The 21,255-nt window shown below is 35.4% G+C and overlaps 1 pseudogene; it reads left to right on the plus strand.

The window, feature by feature from the left end:
• The first annotated feature begins 699 nt into the window (after positions 1-699).
• On the plus strand, positions 700-19,887 carry LOC120170223 (annotated as a pseudogene).
• The last annotated feature ends 1,368 nt before the right edge of the window (positions 19,888-21,255 follow it).

Raw genomic sequence — 21,255 nt, forward strand, 5'->3', positions numbered from 1 at the left:
TATTACACACACAAATCAGGTTCTAATACTAATTGTTACGGAATACGATCGTCGGATAGATCAAAATCGCAATTGATAATTTGAGAAAATAAAATAAAGATAAATGAGTCAAATTTTACGTGGAAAACCCCTAAATAATATAGGGTAAAAACCACAGACAAAGGTAGAAGAATTTCACTATAAGAAAATATGAGTTACAACTTCTCTCGATTTAACAAGGAGAAAACAAGAACATTTCTCTCTTGATAAAAAAGAGAAAACAACTCAAAAGAAACTTTCTAAATTTCTCTAGTATATGAGAGAAGAACATAATGATTTGGATATATATAGAAATGGCAATTGACTAAGCTATTTATAGTTGAGATTTAGGGACCAACTTTGTAAATAGACTAATGTTTAGGGATTAAATGAATGATTTTTCCTTTCCAATTTTCAACCAAAACGGATCCAATTACTGCAACCATTTGAAACATTTAATTTACACCAAACAGTGCATTAATGCACCTAAAGTGCTTTTAAGTTTCAACAAATAATTTATATTTACTTCTAATTAGTTGAGTTCTCTGTTTTACTTTTATTTTCTTCAAGTAGAAAATTGTTATTTTTTTGGAATTTTGAAGTTCATATTTTTGTATTGAGGGTTATTTAAAGATTTGAGATTAAGAGGTTTTACCCTTCCTTTTTGGGTTTAAAGAATTTTGTTCAAGTAAATTTTTATTGCAGTTTTGGGTATATATAATTTGGAAGAAGGTGAAAGAAGCAAAACCAGTTATTGTTGTAATTAACAATTGCTGACAAATCATAGATTTTTATGTTTGATTATTTTATAACATTTATGCAATTTTGAGGCTTTTAAGAGTTCTCTTTTTATTATTATTGAAGATTTCTAGGAATTTTTTTATGAAGTTTCTGGTCCCTAGGATGGATTCGTTTAGCCATTTATTTCTCTCAACTTAATTTTTTCTTAGATTTTTATTAATGATATTGTGTTTGTTTTTTTGAAGGCTTGGTGAAAATGGACAAAAACTTGATGGACAAAGTTAGTGCCTTTGGTGAACGCGTCAAGGTTGAAGGAGCTGAGGTGGGCAGAAAAATGAGTGTCGGTGTTGATTTGAAACTTGATATATGTGACATGATCAACCATGAAAGAGTTAACAGTGTTGATTTGATCTATGGCATAAAGCGAAGGATGATGTTGAACAGTCCTAGGGTTCAATACTTGTCCTTGGTGTTGCTTGAAACTTGTGTCAAGAACTGTGACAGGGTATATTCGGAGGTGGCAGCTGAGAGGATTTTTGATGAGATGGTTAAGTTAATTGATGATTCTCAGACTATTGTTAATAATCGGAACAAAGCTTTGGTGCTTATTAAAGCGAAGGGCGAGTCGACCACTGAACTTCGGTATTTGGTTGTTTATGAGGAAACTTACAAGGTAACGGCAAAAAATTTTTTATCTGGCTTTCAACCATTGTCGAGATGAGTTGAGTGTCTTTATAGCTATCTCTCTATATATAATTTTCACTAGTAGAGTGTGTATATATATATATATATATATATAATTTTCACTACTTCTGTGGTGTTTACTGGTTGAAAATCATATGTAGCTTTAACAATAATATTTTTTTCAATAATTTTCCTTTGGTAACTCCTACAGAGCATGGTTTTGCTATTAATTTAGCCTGCAAATCTTCATTTTATCATGAAATGGGTGTAGACACCCGTTTTGTCCGGGATACTATCATTATTATTATTATTATATTATTTTATTATTAATAATAATGTTAAAGTTGTTTATGTTATCATTTTGCAGGCCAAGGTACGCCAAGCACAATTCAGGTCCCAAATTACAAACAGTGCACGACAGCCATGGAGATTGCCAATTTTGAACATGTTCTAAGCATCTTCGGTTTCTGAAGTCTTCGTAACAGTTATTCAATTATCTCTTAGCTTTCCAACGTACTTTGAACCGCATCAATCCGATATTTGGAGCTCGAGATATGGTTAAATTAATGAAGACAGTGCAGGCTGGAAATTGTCCAGTGGGCAGATCACGACATTCAGATGTATCGCCAATTTTGAATATGTTCCAAACATATTTGGACGTTGAAGTCTTCTTAACAATTATTCCATTATCTCTTAGCTTTCCAACGCACTTTGAATCGCATCAATCCGATATCGGTAGCTCGAGATACGCTCAGATAGATAAAGACTGTGCAAGCTGAATACGGGATTTACGAATTTCAACAAAAAAATTGTTTTTACTTTGCACAATATACACGTTGGGAACAGATTTTTTATGAACATGGAGACATATACACGTTGGAAAAACATGTTCCAGCTAGGAGACAAGCACTCACCAGCACATGTGGCCGCACAGTACCTCACGCCAGCCCACACCATGTTGTTTCTGCACTAGCAATCTATTAATGGAGCACTAACTCTATTATACTACCACCACTAATATTTTCTGGCCACCACTAATATTTGCTGGCCACCCATGTTTTGTTAAGTGTTCATATTCTGCACAAAGTCAATAATGCACCGAATCAAGGAAAAATTAATTAGCCACCAAAAATTGCATAAAAGTCAATACTTGCTCAACCAAATATCACCAAAATATCACCAAACACAGAGAAAATCAACATGCAGACAAAGTATTCGGTAAAGAAAGTATTGATAAAATGGAGAGGGGCTCGGTTTTTCAAGAGAAAAAAAGAAAGGGAGAAGATTGAAAACACTGGAGGAGACCATAGACATACTGGGAGGCCAAAACGTGTGAGAGGGGAGAAAAGAAAAAAAAAATAGAAAACAACACTTCTTGTAATCTGTCAGATTCTCGCCGGAGATCGGGATCTCTGATCAACATTCCGAACGGTCAAAAGTTGCGGAAGGCCATCACGAACAACATATTGAAAATTCAAGACGATCGGACGGTGGACGGTGACGGATCGGAGAAAACATATCCGGACGGTTTTTAGCCTCTTGCTGGTGATCGGAATCTTCGATCAATATTCCGAACGGTGAAAAGTTGTGTGATGCCAACACGAACAACCTATTGAAAAATCAGGACGATCGGACGGTGGATGACGGCAGATCAAAGAAAATACATTCGGACGGTTATCTTTGTATCTTTCCTGATTTTGACACTTTAATTTCTGTTATTTTATTTTAACCTTTTATTTTCTGTTTTTACCATTTTAATCCTTAAGGTTCATGTTTTGCGCTTGGGTCATTCTCCATATGAGCCATTTTCATTTGCAGCTTAATACATTTTAGTCCTTAAATAGGTGTTTTTGTGTTTCTGATTTCGTCTCCATATTTTACGCGTATTCAATTTTAGTCCTGAGTGGTATTGTATTTTGCTTCTGTTCTTTATACATTGAACTGTTAATTTTCACATGTTTCATTTTAGTTCCTAGGTCGAAGTTTGCAGGTTTCTAATTCTGTCTATTTATTTTATGGTTCATTTAATTTTCGTCCTAGTGTTGATTTGTTTATTTTCTGTTGTTTAGATATTTGACCTTCATATTTTTGCATGTTGCACTTTAGTCATGAGTGTGTTGGGATTTATTCTGTTTTTAGTCCCCTGCAATAGGAATAGTTTCATTTCAGTTCTTAGTATTTAATAAGGTATAATACTAGCATTTCTACCTTAATTCGTATTTTATTTATAATTAGGTTATTAAAGTTTTATTTGATATCATTTAGTCCTCGTTTTAATAAATATATTTATTTTCTGAAATTTATAATTTGTTGTATTATGTTTTCGTTTGTTTTGTTTAGGTCATATTTGTTCATTAAATATAACTATGTATATAGTATATATTTTTAGTTATAAAATGTGTATATAATTTTTATGGAAATGTCACATTGCATGATATTTTAAAATATTGATTTAATTAATTTTTACATAACATCATTTTAGTATGATTTGCATGTTAGCCTCACGTGCATAAACTCAATGTATTTACATAATTTAATTAAAGGTAATATCTTTTTAATTTAAAATTATTTTAAGTGGGTTGTCTTAACTGATTAGATATCCGCTTTTGATGATTTTTAAATTAAAAGTATATCCTATCAGTGACACCTAAGAAATTAATTTATCGCTTTTAAAATTTGGGAACGGAAGAAAAAGAAATATTCGGCTATTTAAATTTATCGAGAAAAGATAGTTAGAACTTATCTAAGATCTGGTCTCGATACTTGTAAATAATCGAATATTCTTTATCTTTCTAAAGGTCTGGTAATTTTAATTTAATCTATTTTGGTGTTTTTGAATGTCGTAAAATTCGTTGTTGTTTTTTCGGGGATCATAAACCAAATTAAATTCGAATTTGTAAATTTCATTGCAAAGACATTAATTAATTGATGAGGTACCGATTTAGGGCGTTGTGGGGGTGCTAATCCTTCCCCACGCGTAACCGACTCCCGAACCCGGATTTTGGTAATGTAGACCGCAAATTTGTCGTTTTAATTAAAATTATTTTTTTATAAAATGACAATGTTTTTAGGTGCCCAATCACACCCTAATCAAAGATTGGTAGCGACTCCTCAAACCATATGTTTTTATTGTAAAGGAATTTCCAAATTTTCGAAACGAGAGATTTTCTAAAATCACATTGTTTTTTAATTAAAAATCAAACATAAAGAGAATAATTAAAAATGATGCGGTTTTTCCAAATCTCGCCTCACCCCGTTAAAAATCGTTTCGACAGCTTGGCGACTCCGCTGGGGACTTTTTTTTAGAGAGTCAGGCCTATAGTCGATTAATTGATTATCTTTGCAATTGAAAGTTATAAATTCGTTCTAATTTGATTTTTGATCCCTATTTGATTTTAATGTTGTTGTTCGGAATTTGATTAACCAATAAATAGTTGTACTGATATGTTTGCTAATGATTTCAGATTAATTATGTGTTTAAAGAGGATTGATACTTTGAGTGTTTTGTGATTATGTGTTGTTTTATTTTCGCTTTTCCTCACACACTGCACAGTTGCATTTGCATAACATGAGCTAAAACCCCGCTCCGTCCTATTTAAGTAAGAGTGAAAGACTACTCCCTCGTGTGGTTTTCACCTCCGCATGGGATAGTGGATCGCTCCTGGAGCTCACACCTTATGGTCCTCGTGATGGTATTCACCTCCGCATGGACATAAGGAGGTGTGTTCCCTCGAAATTGAACTCGATCTACTAAAGCCTGTGATGGGCCAGGATTGAGGGTTTGGCAGCCCAAAGGGGCACCGGCAAGGATAATTCGAGAACCTAATAATTTATAACCTAACCCAGCATATAGTAAACATAGAGCCTGAACTTAGGTCGAGCCTAACCCGAACCTTAAGAATCCCGTGAGGAGTGTACACAAGGAAAAGCTTTTTGGGTCATTTATTTTCGTTTTTGTGAATAAATGCATGCGAACTAGAAATCATACGGTTAGGTTTATTTTCTCGAACAAGGATGCGAATTAGATATCATGCGGTTATGATTATTTGCAAATAACAAAAGTATGGAGGTAAATATCATGTCGGGTAGGATTTACTAAGCATGATTGGGTAGTCAGCATGTGAGGGTAGGTTTTATTTGTTACGATACTCATTATTTTGTTGTTTATATTATGTGTACTAACCCATTTTGGTTTTATGTATATTTTATTTTTAATTTATTGCATTTGCATATTCATGTCATCCAAAGGTGTTAATTCGCAAGTGATTGACTAATAAGAAGGCTGGTCATAATGAGGCAAGAAATTCTTAAACATGTAATCAAAATCGAAGATCCGGAGGCGTTCAGATGATTTATAAAGAAGGATATCTGATGAATGAAGAAATTTGAACCTGATTGAAGAACGATCCACAAAGAAAGACATCCTGAAGATGTTCCATAGATGCAGTAATGCCAAAGACGAGAAGACCCTTCACAAAGACGTGAAGAGCACTTTCCATTGAAAGTGGAGATGTAGATCCCAAGATTCAATCCAAGGACAACCGATTCATCAAATGTGATAAAATACGCCGACCATTTTGGAAATGCAATGCTAGATTCTATGAAGAGTACGGTTCAAGTAAATGAAGAATCACAATTGTATTTTGATTACATGGTGTAAAGAAATCTTGTTGTCTAAATAAAGGTTGTTCTATAGTGGTCACTGTTGGGATTAACACCTTTTGCATTTGCATTTGGCATCCACATTTGCATTCGCATTGCTTTAATTTAAGCATTTTTACATGCATCAATCATGAAAACATGAGAGTAACTCGTGAAGGAACTGTGGCAGAGAAATATTGGGAAAGTCCAAGCATCACTATAATACAAGGGAGAGAGCCATGAAAGATAGGATTGCTCAAATTGAAAAAATTCAACTGCAGTTGCAAGATGATCTAAGGAAAATGCAAGAGGACATGCTTAAGGCTCAAGAAGATATGCTGTCTAAGTTGACAAGTTTGTCGGAAGGGAGAAACCCAGAACATGGAAAGGCCCCTGAGCAAATAACTGGAGAACCACTTTATCCTCCAGGGTTTACCCCAGTACAGTCTCAAAATGTCCAAGGAATGTCTGTCCCTACCAAAGTGCACATCAATCCCGTTGGCGTTGATGTGAATCTTCAACCGGAACCTAGTTCGCACCCCGAAGAAAGTCCATGTCACCAAGTCCCGGACCTTGATGAAGAGGCCAAAAAGAATGAAAACAAACAATTTCGGGAACAATTCGAACAATTAGCAAGTGAAGTCCAGATTATGAAGGAAGGCACCAGTATGTATCGACTGGACGCTAAAGAGTTTAGTTTAGTTCCTGATTTAGTCCTGCCTCCAAAATTCAAAACTCCCGACTTCGAGAAATTCGACGGTACTAGATGCCCTTCTGCCCATATTACAATGTTCTGCAGAAAAATGACTGGGTACATAGGGGACGATCAGCTTTTGATCCACTGTTTCCAAGAAAGTTTGACAGGCTCAGCTTTACGATGGTATAACCAACTAAAAAGAGCTGATATTATGTCATGGAAAAACCTTGCTAAATCCTTTCTCGACCAGTATGAACATGTGAAAGATGTCAGGCCTAACAGATTGGTGTTGCAATGAATGAAGAAGAAGCACAGTGAAAGTTTCAGACAATATGCTCAGAGATGGAGGGAGGTAGCAGTGCAAGTGCACCCACCATTAGAAGATGAGAAAATGAATATGCTTTTCATTAGTACTTTGAAGGCTCCTTTTCTCTCTCACCTTATCGGTAATCCTTCCCGAAGTTTTTCTGATGTAGTTACGACAGGAGAAATGATCGAAATGGCAATTAAAAGCGGGAAGCTCGAGGGAGGAGAGTCCAGCAACAAGCCACTAAAGAGGGAAAAAGAAAATGAAGTCACCAACGTGAGCCAGTACGATTCTAATAACATCACAATGTCCCAATCTCAGGGAACGGTAGCACCACCTCAAAATGACAATAGACAAGGGGCAAGGGACCTGAGGAGAGGGAGGCCTCAATTTGATCCAATTCCTATGACTTATAAGGAGTTATTTCGTGATTTATACGATCGACATCTAGTCTCTCCTTATCATGTGGTACCCATACAACCTCCTTATCCAAAATGGTACGATGCTAATGTTAAGTGTGATTACCATGGTGGGAATCTCGGACATTCTATTGAAAATTGCACTGCATTCAAAAGGGTCGTCCAAGCTTTGAGAAGGAGGAATGTTATCAATTTTGGTGACAGTGGACAACCAAGTATATCCCAAAATCCATTGCCAAACCATGCAGGAACTGGAATTAACGCAATCGCTGAAGGAAAAGGATGAGTTTTGTATTGAACAATCGGACTGTGAAGAAGCTGCCTGTAGTTTATAAATCTTTTGCAGAGGAGCACGCTATAACTTTTTTCTATTGTCCATACCTTGGGGCAATAGGTGATCTGATGTAAAGGGTTAAGCTGTGTGTTTTTACTTGCTTTTAATAAAGGATGCATTCCATTGGTCCAAAATGGCAAACATTCTCCCATGCATTTCATTTTTGGTTGTATAATGTATATATTATTTCTTTCTACTTACTTATATGGGAAAAGATTCTCCCATATATATATGTATGTATATTCTCTTCCGATATTCTTTCAGGAACTCAGATATCAATGATATAAATGTTAATGATTCTGACCCGGAGATTGATTTCGAGATGCCCATATGTCAAGGGGAAGTCAAAGGTTGTGATGACAATGAGGGATGTGAACTACCTTTGGAATTACTAAATATGGTGGAACAGGAAGATAAACAAATTCTGCCTCACGAAGAGCTTACAGAGATCTTGAATCTGGGTACAAATGAGGAAAGAAAGAAGTAAAGATTGGTACCACCCTGTCTGCTAGAAGGAAGACATAGCTTGATGGAGTTGCTTCAAGAATTTAAATATGTATTTGCTTGGTCATACGAAGATATGCCAGGTCTGGATACAAGACTGGTTGTCTATAAATTGCCGATAATGCCTAATGTGGCCAAATATCCTGAGTGGGTGGCGAATATTGTCCCAGTGCCAAGGAGGGATGAGAAAGTTCGAATGTGTATCAACGACAGAGATCTCAGCAGAGCGAGTCCAAAGGATAATTTTCCTTTGCCACATAAAGACACTTTAATGGATGATACCGCTGGAAATTCTTTATTCTCATTTGTGGGTGGTCTCCCTAGCTACAATCAAATTAAAATGCACTTTGAAGATATGAAGAAAACGACGTTTGTCACTAATGGGGGCACCTGCATTGTATGGAAGATTAGCCCGTTGGCAAATCCTGTTGCCTGAATTTGATATCCAGTTTGTAAACCAGAAAACGGTTAAAGGGAGTGCCATAGCAGAATTCATTGTAAGTAGTGCTTCCGAACAATATGAACCGTTGAATTTTGATTTCCCAGATGATGATTTAATGGCTATCTCGATGGAAGAAACAATTGCATCCACTAGGAAATACTAGAAGATGAACTTTGATGGTGCTTCAAATGCCTTGGGGCATGAAATTGGGGCAATCTTGGTCTCACCAGATGAAGAGCATTATCATTTTACCAGTCGGCTCAATTTTGATTGTACAAACAATATGGCCGAGTATGAAGCTTGTGTCATGGGTCTTAGAGCTGCTATTGAACTCAAGGTGAAAACGCCCAAGGTATATGGCGATTCAGCTCTCGTAATCTACCAACTCAGAAGAGAATGGGAAACAAAAGATCCCAAACTGGTGGAATATCGTAAATTAGTCTTGGAACTTATTGAAGAATTTGAAGAAGTGACTTTCAATTACCTCCCCAGAGAAGAAAATCAAGTGGCAGATGCATTGGCTCCTCTGGCAGCAGCCTTTAAGAAGAACGAGCATGCAAATATGATGCCTATTGAGATAAAAGCTTATGAGTGTTCACCCCACTGCTTTAGTATTGAAGAAGAAGAAGAAGCTAGAAGGCCTTGGTACTAGGGTATCTTGCAATATATAAGGTATCAAAGTTATCCCGAGTAGGCGACCAAGAATGACAGCGGGATATGTGCCCAATGAGGAGACCCTATACGAGAAAAACTTGAATCAAGTCCTATTAAAGTGTGTGGACATTGAAGATGCCAAGACCGTTCTTGAAGTACATGAAGGAGTATATGGCACCCATGCTAATGGAATTACGGAGATAGAATGCACACCCCTCCTCATTAGTTGCATGTGATGACAGCCCCGTGGCCGTTTTCTATGTGGGGGCATGGATGTTATTTTGCTGAAAGCGTCAAATGATCATCGCTTTATTCTGGTAGCAATTGATTACCTCACCAAGTGGGTAGACGCAGCTTCCTATGGGAGTGTTACCCAGTCAACGGTATGTAAGTTCTTGAAGAAGAAAATCATCTGTGGATATGGCTTACCGGAGAGGATTACTTCTGACAATGCATAGAATTTAAACGTCAAGATGATGAAGTCTGTCTATGAGCAATTCAAAAGAGAGCATCATAATTCCCCTACTTATCGCCCGGAGATGATTGAGGCAGTAGAGACAGCTAATGAGAACATTAAGAGGCTTATTGAGAAGATGACTGAAACTTATAAAGATTGGCACGAGAAGTTGTCATTTGCTCTGTTTGTCTATCGGACTTCTGTGCAGACGTTAACTGGGCAACTGTTTTCTTTGGTTTATGGGATGAAAATTGTCCTACCTATTGAGGTGAATTTCCTTCACTTCGGATCTTGTCAGAGGTGAAGCTAAAGGAGGCAGAATGGGTACAGGCCAGATATGACCAACTGAATTTAATTGAAGAAAATAGATTGAAAGCTATTTGTCATGGTCAGATATACCAGAAGCGGATGATACGAGCACATGGTAAGAAAGTTCTCCCTCGAGAAGTCCATGAAGGGGATCTGATGCTCAGGAGGATATTGCTCGTTCCAAAAGATTTCCGAGGGAATTGAATGCCCAAGTGGGAAATATCCTATGTTGTCAAGAAAGCCTTTTTTGGGGAGCTCTAGTCTTGATTGAGATGGATGAGTCCGAATTACCTTATCCAGTGAAATTCGACGCAACTAAGAGGGGTTTTGCTTAAAGATAAAAAAAAATGAAAAATGAAAAAAATGGAAAAAATGAAAAAATGAAATAGAAAAATAGAAAAAATGGAAAAAATAAAAAAAAAGAAAAAAAGAAGAAGAAAAAAAACAAAAAAAATAAAAGGGGGGTTCAAGATGCAAACTCGAAAAGGGCATTTTGAAACCAAATGAGATCAAGTTGAAAACCCGCAGAGGGTGGCTTGAGTTAAATTCAGAATTCGTGCATGGTGGAGGTTCTGAATTATTTTTGGAAGTGGAAAGAGCTCATGACATGAGTAGTGACAATGATAGTTGGTGATCAGGATTGAGACTAAAGATTAACGAGTCTCTATGAAAGTAACCAGAGGAGAAATTGAATGCACATGAGATTCAATACTGGTTTACGGCATCCAATAATGGGAGATTTTAGGGTTCAGAAGTAGCTTTGCACTCTTAGGTGTCATCACAATTTTGGAATTCCTTTTGACAGAAGCTATGCTCGGGTCATTCTAACGGCGTGCCAGTTCAAAAGCATTTGTGTTATTGATATTTGAATATGCCTATCCTTTTGTTCTTTTTCCAGTTAAAAGTTTGCCATATAGTTGCTAAAAATTCTTTGCATTTATAAATAAAGAGATATTTTTCCTTTCCAATTCCCCTTTTACAAGCATTTGATTTTGAAAAAGTTAAAACATATAGCTTAGCTTGTGGTACATTAGATCATTTTGTATTGTTATGCAAAAGATGTTGAAAAGGAAGGTATTCTGAAGCTAACGTTGGTTTTAGCATGTATGTTTGTATGGCTGCGGGAAGCAGAAATCATGGGATTCATATAAAATTCCAACCATTAATATATGACCCAAAGAGATTGTCATTCATCAGGATGGTCATGGGTACTGGCGGGTTTCAAGAAAGAAAGAAGTCAAAGTCCCGTCAAGCCAAGAGATATGACATTGAGATTGTTAACTGGGGTAAACTAGTCAAATGTCGGTGCCCAAGACGAAATCGAGGTTCATCAGAATCAAAGAAGATGATGTTCCTTCGAAGAAAAAATGTGTTGAATTGCGTAATCGCATACATTTTAGGCATGAATAGGATCATGACATTGCATGGTGACTTAAATGTCTACAGGTTTCCCAATGATAGTGGAAGATTGAATATATTGAAGCATCAAGATGATGATGACTAGTTTTGAACTCCTAAAAAGAATGGTGACAACAATTGAGCCAGAATAGATCCATGTATCTAAGGGCTTTCTGACGAGTTTTCGCGATGAAGATGAATTTTCAGAAATTTTCTCGAACTCAGAATGTTCGAGTATAATATTTTCAAACATACATTAATGATTGATAATGTTTGATTTTCAGGTTCGACCTTTGAAACAAACCAAACTAAAGCCTTCACAAAAAGTAGTGAAGCAAAAGAAGATTGTTCGAGTCTTATACTCTCTGAAGAAATAGGGGGCAGACGCGATCGTTGAAGATTATTCGAGTCTTATACTCTCTGAAGAAATAGGGGGAAGACACGATTGATGAAGATTGTGGATCTTATACTCTCTGAAGAAATAGGGGGCAGACGCGATCGTTGAAGATTGTTCGAGTCTTATACTCTCTGAATAAATAGGGGGCAGACGCGATTGTTGAAGATTGTTCGAGTCTTATACTCTCTGAAGAAATAGGGGGCAGACGCGATCGTTGGAGATTATTGTTCGAGTTCTAGTCCCTGAAGAAAATTGGGCAGACCCGTAGGAAGATTATTGTTCGAGTTCTAGTCCCTGAAGAAAATTGGGCAGTCTCGTAGGAAGATTATTGTTCGAGTTCTAGTCCCTGAAGAAAATTGGGCAGACCCGTAGGAAGATTATTTTTCGAGTTCTAGTCCCTGAAGAAAATTGGACAGTCTCGTAGGAAGATTATTGTTCGAGTTCTAGTCCCTGAAGAAAATTGGGCAGTCTCGTAGGAAGATTATTGTTCGAGTTCTAGTCCCTGAAGAAAATTGGACAGACCCGTAGGAAGATTATTGTTCGAGTTCTAGTCCCTGAAGAAAATTGGGCAGTCTCGTAGGAAGATTATCGTTCGAGTTCTACTCCCTGAAGAAATAGAGAGCGAACCCGTAAAAAGAAGATTGTTCGAGTTCTATACTCCCTGAAGAAAAAGAGAGCGAACCCGTTTGCAGAAGATTTTTCAAGTCTCACTTACCTTGAAGGAGGAATGGGACAAATCCCTTATCAAGTTTCAAAGCGAAGATGAATTTAGACAAAAACGCGTTGTCTTTTTATCTTTGCCCTATCCTTGTTAACACAAGGATGAACAAAGAGGGGCAGCTGTAGACACCCGTTTTGTCCGGGATACTATCATTATTATTATTATTATATTATTTTATTATTAATAATAATGTTAAAGTTGTTTATGTTATCATTTTGCAGGCCAAGGTACGCCAAGCACAATTCAGGTCCCAAATTACAAACAGTGCACGACAGCCATGGAGATTGCCAATTTTGAACATGTTCTAAGCATCTTCGGTTTCTGAAGTCTTCGTAACAGTTATTCAATTATCTCTTAGCTTTTCATATTACTTTGAACCGCATCAATCCGATATTTGGAGCTCGAGATATGGTTAAATTAATGAAGACAGTGCAGGCTGGAAATTGTCCAGTGGGCAGATCACGACATTCAGATGTATCGCCAATTTTGAACATGTTCCAAACATATTTGGATGTTGAAGTCTTCTTAACAATTATTCCATTATCTCTTATCTTTCCAACGCACTTTGAATCGCATCAATCCGATATCGGTAGCTCGAGATACGCTCAGATAGATAAAGACTGTGCAAGCTGAATACGGGATTTACGAATTTCAACAAAAAAATTGTTTTTACTTTGCACAATATACACGTTGGGAACAGATTTTTTATGAACATGGAGACATATACACGTTGGAAAAACATGTTCCAGCTAGGAGACAAGCACTCACCAGCACATGTGGCCGCACAGTACCTCACGCCAGCCCACACCATGTTGTTTCTGCACTAGCAGTCTATTAATGGAGCACTAACTCTATTATACTACCACCACTAATATTTGCTGGCCACCACTAATATTTGCTGGCCACCCATGTTTTGTTAAGTGTCCATATTCTGCACAAAGTCAATAATGCACCGAATCAAGGAAAAATTAATTAGCCACCAAAAATTGCATAAAAGTCAATACTTGCTCAACCAAATATCACCAAACACAGAGAAAATCAACATGCAGACAAAGTATTCGGTAAAGAAAGTATTGATAAAATGGAGAGGGGCTCGGTTTTTCAAGAGAAAAAAAGAAAGGGAGAAGATTGAAAACACTGGAGGAGACCATAGACATACTGGGAGGCCAAAACGTGTGAGAGGGGAGAAAAGAAAAAAAAAATAGAAAACAACACTTCTTGTAATCTGTCGGATTCTCGCCGGAGATCGGGATATCCGATCAACATTCCGAACGGTCAAAAGTTGCGGAAGGCCATCACAAACAACATATTGAAAATTCAAGACGATCGGACGGTGGACGGTGACGGATCGGAGAAAACATATCCGGACGGTTTTTAGCCTCTTGCTGGTGATCGGAATCTTCGATTAATATTCCGAACGGTGAAAAGTTGTGTGATGCCAACACGAACAACCTATTGAAAAATCAGGACGATCGGACGGTGGATGACGGCAGATCAAAGAAAATACATTCGGACGGTTATCTTTGTATCTTTCCTGATTTTGACACTTTAATTTCTGTTATTTTATTTTAACCTTTTATTTTCTGTTTTTACCATTTTAATCCTTAAGGTTCATGTTTTGCGCTTGGGTCATTCTCCATATGAGTCATTTTCATTTGCAGCTTAATACATTTTAGTCCTTAAATAGGTGTTTTTGTGTTTCTGATTTCGTCTCCATATTTTACGCGTATTCAATTTTAGTCCTGAGTGGTATTGTATTTTGCTTCTGTTCTTTATACATTGAACTGTTAATTTTCACATGTTTCATTTTAGTTCCTAGGTCGAAGTTTGCAGGTTTCTAATTCTGTCTATTTATTTTATGGTTCATTTAATTTTCGTCCTAGTGTTGATTTGTTTATTTTCTGTTGTTTAGATATTTGACCTTCATATTTTTGCATGTTGCACTTTAGTCATGAGTGTGTTGGGATTTATTCTGTTTTTAGTCCCCTGCAATAGGAATAGTTTCATTTCAGTTCTTAGTATTTAATAAGGTATAATACTAGCATTTCTACCTTAATTCGTATTTTATTTATAATTAGGTTATTAAAGTTTTATTTGATATCATTTAGTCCTCGTTTTAATAAATATATTTATTTTCTGAAATTTATAATTTGTTGTATTATGTTTTCGTTTGTTTTGTTTAGGTCATATTTGTTCATTAAATATAACTATGTATATAGTATATATTTTAGTTATAAATGTGTATATAATTTTTATGGAAATGTCACATTGCATGATATTTTAAAATATTGATTTAATTAATTTTTACATAACATCATTTTAGTATGATTTGCGTGTTAGCCTCACGTGCATAAACTCAATGTATTTACATAATTTAATTAAAGGTAATATCTTTTTAATTTAAAATTATTTTAAGTGGGTTGTCTTAACTGATTAGATATCCGCTTTTGATGATTTTAAATTAAAAGTATATCCTATCAGTGACACCTAAGAAATTAATTTATCGCTTTTAAAATTTGGGAACGGAAGAAAAAGAAATATTCGGCTATTTAAATTTATCGAGAAAAGATAGTTAGAACTTATCTAAGATCTGGTCTCGATACTTGTAAATAATCGAATATTCTTTATCTTTCTAAAGGTCTGGTAATTTTAATTTAATCTATTTTGGTGTTTTTGAATGTCGTAAAATTCGTTGTTGTTTTGTCGGGGATCATAAACCAAATTAAATTCGAATTTGTAAATTTCATTGCAAAGACATTAATTAATTGATGAGGTACCGATTTAGGGCGTTGTGGGGGTGCTAATCCTTCCCCACGCGTAACCGACTCCCGAACCCGGATTTTGGTAATGTAGACCGCAAATTTGTCGTTTTAATTAAAATTATTTTTTTATAAAATGACAATGTTTTTAGGTGCCCAATCACACCCTAATCAAAGATTGGTAGCGACTCCTCGAACCATATGTTTTTATTGTAAAGGAATTTCCAAATTTTCGAAACAAGAGATTTTCTAAAATCACATTGTGTTTTAATTAAAAATCAAACATAAAGAGAATAATTAAAAATGATGCGGTTTTTCCAAATCTCGCCTCCCTTCGTTAAAAATCGTTTCGACAATGGGATTTTTTTCTTATAAAGAAAGTTATATATATATATATATATATATAGGGTAAAATACATCATTCCTCATAACTATATTCTATCTTCTATTTTATTCACCTCACTTTCAATTTCTCTAATTTACTCACTGAACTTTCAAATTGCTCCTGTTTTAACCACTCTGAATTATTTTATTATTATTTATGTATGATGTTGGCTTTTTTTTGTTTAATATAAAATAATTGAAAATATAAAATAAAAACAAAAGGTGGTCAGACGCCACCGCCGACCGTCGTAAATAGTGGCCATTCGATCCCAAATTTCATGGATCGCTTCGTCTCGACCCCTAAGTTAGAATCTAATAGTTGTTTCACCAGAAAGTATCCCAAAACTCATGAATATCAATTGAAACGTTTCGGCTTCCTCACTTTCGATCTCTAATTTGTGAACTTCAGATCAAGTTCCGGTAAAATGGAGGGCGATTTTGGACTCAACATGTTGAGACGAAGCGACGCATGAACTTTGAGACTGAACGACCACCATCTACAGCGGTCGGAGGTGGCATCCAACCACATTATATTTTTATATTATATTTTAAATTATTTTATATTAAATAATAAAAAAAGCCCACGTCATACATAAATGATAATAATAAAATAATTCAGATTGAAATCATAAGAACAATTTAGAAAGCCCTTGAATAAGCTTTCTCCAATACTTGAAATCTTGACTAGAACTTTTTGGACATGGGATCTTGAATTATTTGTGCTTTACATTTCTGTAGGATTCAATATGCATGCCAAATATGCCATGCAAATATTGCTACAAACGATGAACACTTATCTTTTGGGTTTTGGCTTGTAGATTGGTGAATTAAGATTCTCTTAAATGATTGTTTTCTCTGTTTTAGAGTTTAAAATCGAGGGGTATTCGCTTTCCGGATCGTGACAATGAGAGCTCGGCACCTATTTTCACTCTGGCTCGTTCAACTTCTGCAAGTCTCGATCAGCAGTTTCAACATGACATGCAGCTTGAGCATGATATTCTTGTCCAAAGCTTTACAGCTGAACAAACAATGGAAGCATTTGAAGTGGCAAGAAACAACATTGAACTTCTTTCAACTATGTTATCCTCATCAGTCATCACCCCAACAAGATGCTCTCTTGAGGTTTTTTAATAGACATAATGATAAAATTATCTCCAACATTTGCATTTATGATATTATTTTCTTAGAGCATTTTATCTCTTAACGTTACAATTTTTTGTCAAAATAGATATTGGGGGATGGAAATTATTAGTTGACTAACGGTCAATCCATGTGCTGATATGATATTTTCACATATGTCTATCTAATTTTTGATGTGACACATGCCACATTATCATAATGAGTATCACGTCATCATTTTGGGTGACGTGACACATGTCACATCATCACATGCCACATCATCACTTTGGATGACATGGAACATGTTACGTCATCAATTAAATACGTGTGAAAATATCACATCAGAAACATGAGTAACTGTTAGCCAACTAATGATTTCTATCCAACAGGATCTCTTTTGACCATAAATTGAATCATTGAAGGATAAAATGCTCCAAAGAGAAAAGAATAGTGGGACAAAGTGACAACTTGTATAAACATTTGGGAGTACTTTTGTCATTGTTTTTTTAATAATATATATATTTTTTGTTACTTCTTAGTTTTCTTGGTCCATCCAAGTCATGGTAAAATTAAATATATAACGGGTGTCGTCCTTGATCAATTTCTTCGTTAAACAATGTGTAGCATTCTGTTGCATGTAGGGAAGCCTATAATGTAGAAAAGATCATATTGTTTGTGTAAAATTCGAATATTGCTCCATTTTAAGGAAGAAGGCATCTTTCTAGAGCTTTTAGATATTTTATATTATCCATTTATGGTCTTTATTTGCACTTGAAGGCTTATAGTCTAAAGGTTGAAGATGACTTGAAGTGAATATCTGCAACTTGACATATATGCTTCGCTAGAAGGGTAAATTCAAATTGATTCTACGTGGTTTTAAGATGGTGTCATTGAGTTAGACTTAAACTTACTCGAACTTTTTGCATACTATCGAATGCAATTTAACTTATGACTTTTTCTTAGATCTTTGTCAATAGAAACAGGCAGATAAAACTTCAAAATGTCCTGTAGTTTTCTTCTGTGTTAAACTTACAGGTAAAGTACACAAATGGTCCCCTAACTATAGGGTGATGCTTTGTTGAGTCTTCTGACTATAAAAGCTACAAAATAGTTTCCCGGTTATGGGATATTATTTTTTGAGTCCCTCGACTATTAAAGTACAAAATGGTCACCCAACTATTCATATGTTCCAAATACATCCTTTTCCGTTAAAAAGTTGACGATCGTCTGAGTTGGACGTTAACATGTTGATTGAGATATGATAGTCGTTTGGGATTCTGGGATCAGATTTTATTATATTCAGTAAGCAGGTTAACGTCCAGTTCAGACTGCCATCAATTTTTAAACGGAAAAGGATTTGGAACATATGAATAGTCGGGTGATTATTTTGTAACTTTTAATATTCGGGAGACTCAACAAAGCAATGCCTTATAATTAAGGAACTATTTCGTAACTTTTAATGTTCAATGACTCAACAAAATATCACCTTATAGTCGGATACCATTTGTGTACTTTATCCTAAACTTATAATATCAAAACGATGTCACAAATGGTTATTTAGTTGTTATTGAGGTAAGAGCTTTGCCCATGTATTTCTGAACCTAAACACTTAAATTCCGAAGCAGGAACCTGTTGTAAATATAGCCTTTCAAAATGAAGTGTGTTTTTGCATTTATATTTATTCACTTAGGTAGAATTAGGGTAGTAAATGAGGCGAGACAGATCGCAAGTTACTCGAGTTTGATTTAGTCAACACTTGATTCAAATGGGACTCGACTCGAGTTCTTAACGAGCTAAAGCGAGCTAGTTGACACCAAACTCAAAAAGATCACGAGTAACTTGAAAAGGTCGCGAGTAACTCGAAAAAAATAATATATATGAAAAATTTAATTTTTAAAATTAAATTTTTAATAATATTAACATTATTATGTTGGTTTTTTTAATGTAGTTTAAGGTTTTCTTTTACTCAAGGTTTAGGTTCGAGTTTGAGTTCGAGCTTGAACTGAGTTAAGTCTGAGAATATTTCGAATTCAAGTTCTTTCAAGTTTGAGTCGAGCTTTAATTTTTTATTTTGAATTCGAGTCGAGCTCAACTTTAAAAATTTCAAATCGAGTCGAACTCAACAATACTCAAACTCAACTAGGCTAATTTACAACTATAGATAGAATCTTTTGAAATAAACCCCTCAGCTAGAATGTAACGAAGCAGGAAAAGCTAGCATACTTGACTTTCTTTGGTAGATGCTTTTATTTTTGAGTTTTTACCTTTTGCATTTTGTCAATTCATCGTTTGTTCTTCCATTTTACTCATTTGTACCAAAAATGAAAAAACATTAACCAAAGGGAATCATATTACTTATTAGGGTATACTCTCTCACTTCTTTATACTTCTAACTTTATCGAATTTGATTCGGGTCATTACTATAAAATAAGAAACCCAAGGGGGTCAAAATTTCGATCGAATCCTAGTAATATACATTTACTTTGTTGACAGGATGATCTGACAACTACTCTTGTCCGGCAATGTCGCCAGTCCTAGTCCAACATACTAAGAATCATCGAGACCGTCGGAGAAAACGACCCCATACTTTTTGAAGCTTTGAATGTCAATGATGATGTCCAGAAAGCTGTCTCGAAGTATAAAGAGATGAAGAAGTTGGTCCTCATGAGCCCGAACCTACTATGATTCTTGTGGCTGTTGAACCTGATGATTCACCCGTTGATACAAAACATGATGCCTTGGTTAGAAAACCGGCAGGTACATGACATCGGACTAGTGGAGGAAGCAGTGAGGAATCCGATCTCGAAAAAATGATTTTTTGGAATAAAGGTGGGGGTTCATCCAAAGGCATCCACATTTAAAGAAACAATAAGCACCAAAATATGATATAATCGCATTCTGAGTGATGCTTTGTTGAATATAGTTGCTGCTATGAATAATGCATGTGCCAAGATTAGTTACTAGACTGTTGCAGTCTGTTGCAGCAAACAGTTAGGCTGTTAGGATGGTTAGTTTGTTGAGTAGCTGCTTAAGCAAGCAATATGCATAAGCTGTGCATGAGTCACAATGTTGTATATATAGAGCATCAATATTTTTTTGTAAAACTAACTTTTCATCCAATAAAATAAGTATCTTTTCCAGATTTTCTTTAGTCTAAAGTGAATTCTCAACATGGTATCATTCGCTAAAGGTTCTAGCTTCTAAGCTCTGACTACGGTGATGGCTCTTGATAATCTAAATATCTCCTCAACCTCTGGATGAGGTTCAGTGGTGTGTCCTGTTATGTTCACTAATAAGAAATTGAACGTTGTCTTGGATGAGATGAACTTCTTGCCTTGGAAACAGCAAGTCCTGCTCACAGTTCAAAGTCATCATTTGGAGAGGTTGTTAACTGGTTCGATGCCAGTTCCACCAGAAACCATTGTTGATCAGAATGGTGAGGTTATGTTGAATGAGGTGTTTAAGGATTTCATGGCACAAGTGTAATACCCCAAATAGTAGGTCAGTGGCTAATTTGAAAGGAAATTAAAATTTAGAGGACTAAATTGAATAAAAGGTAAAGTATAAGAAAAGATTTAAGTAAGACCAATGTGGAAGAGATAGATTAATGAAAGGGCATTTTGGTCTTTTTAAGTGAAATGAAATTAAAATCCATTTAAATTCTAGGGAATTAAGAAAATGGGGAAAAGAAGTCAAATAAGTTATCTCTTCCTCTTATTCTCCTTTTACATGGGTTTTCCTCTCCCCATACCTCTAAAGGAAAACTTTAATTAATCAATTTTTCCTTTTTATTATGGGTTATTTTCGTAACCTTAATTGATATATAAGCTTAAGGAAAGGTTATATAGGATTAAAACTATGAGATGGAAAAAATAATAGAGAATTAAGTAAATGGGTTTTGAAATGATATGTTAAGATAAGAGTGTTTATTGATGTTTATTAGTAGTTTTGACTTGTTAAAAAGGTAAATAAAATATTGGAAGCATTGGATGAGTTTAAAAACAAAATAGAAAATCTAGTGTAATTCTTAGAATCCAATGATCTTGAAGGATGCTAGATGTTTTAAGTAGCTAAATGAAGGAAAATTAGTATGTATAAATAGAGAAGGAACAAGTAGAGAAGAGTTAAATAGAGTTGTTCAAGGTAAACATAAGAAAATTTGATCAAATTTGAGTATGTTTCGGGCAGGAAAATGGAAAATCTGGGTGATGATATCAGTACTGATAGAACAATACTGATACTCTAGGCTAAAATGGGATGAATCAACTGA

The sequence above is a fragment of the Hibiscus syriacus genome, unplaced genomic scaffold (assembly GCF_006381635.1).
Source record: "Hibiscus syriacus cultivar Baekdansim isolate YM2019G1 unplaced genomic scaffold, ASM638163v2 tig00111774_pilon, whole genome shotgun sequence".
Lineage (NCBI taxonomy): Eukaryota > Viridiplantae > Streptophyta > Magnoliopsida > Malvales > Malvaceae > Hibiscus > Hibiscus syriacus.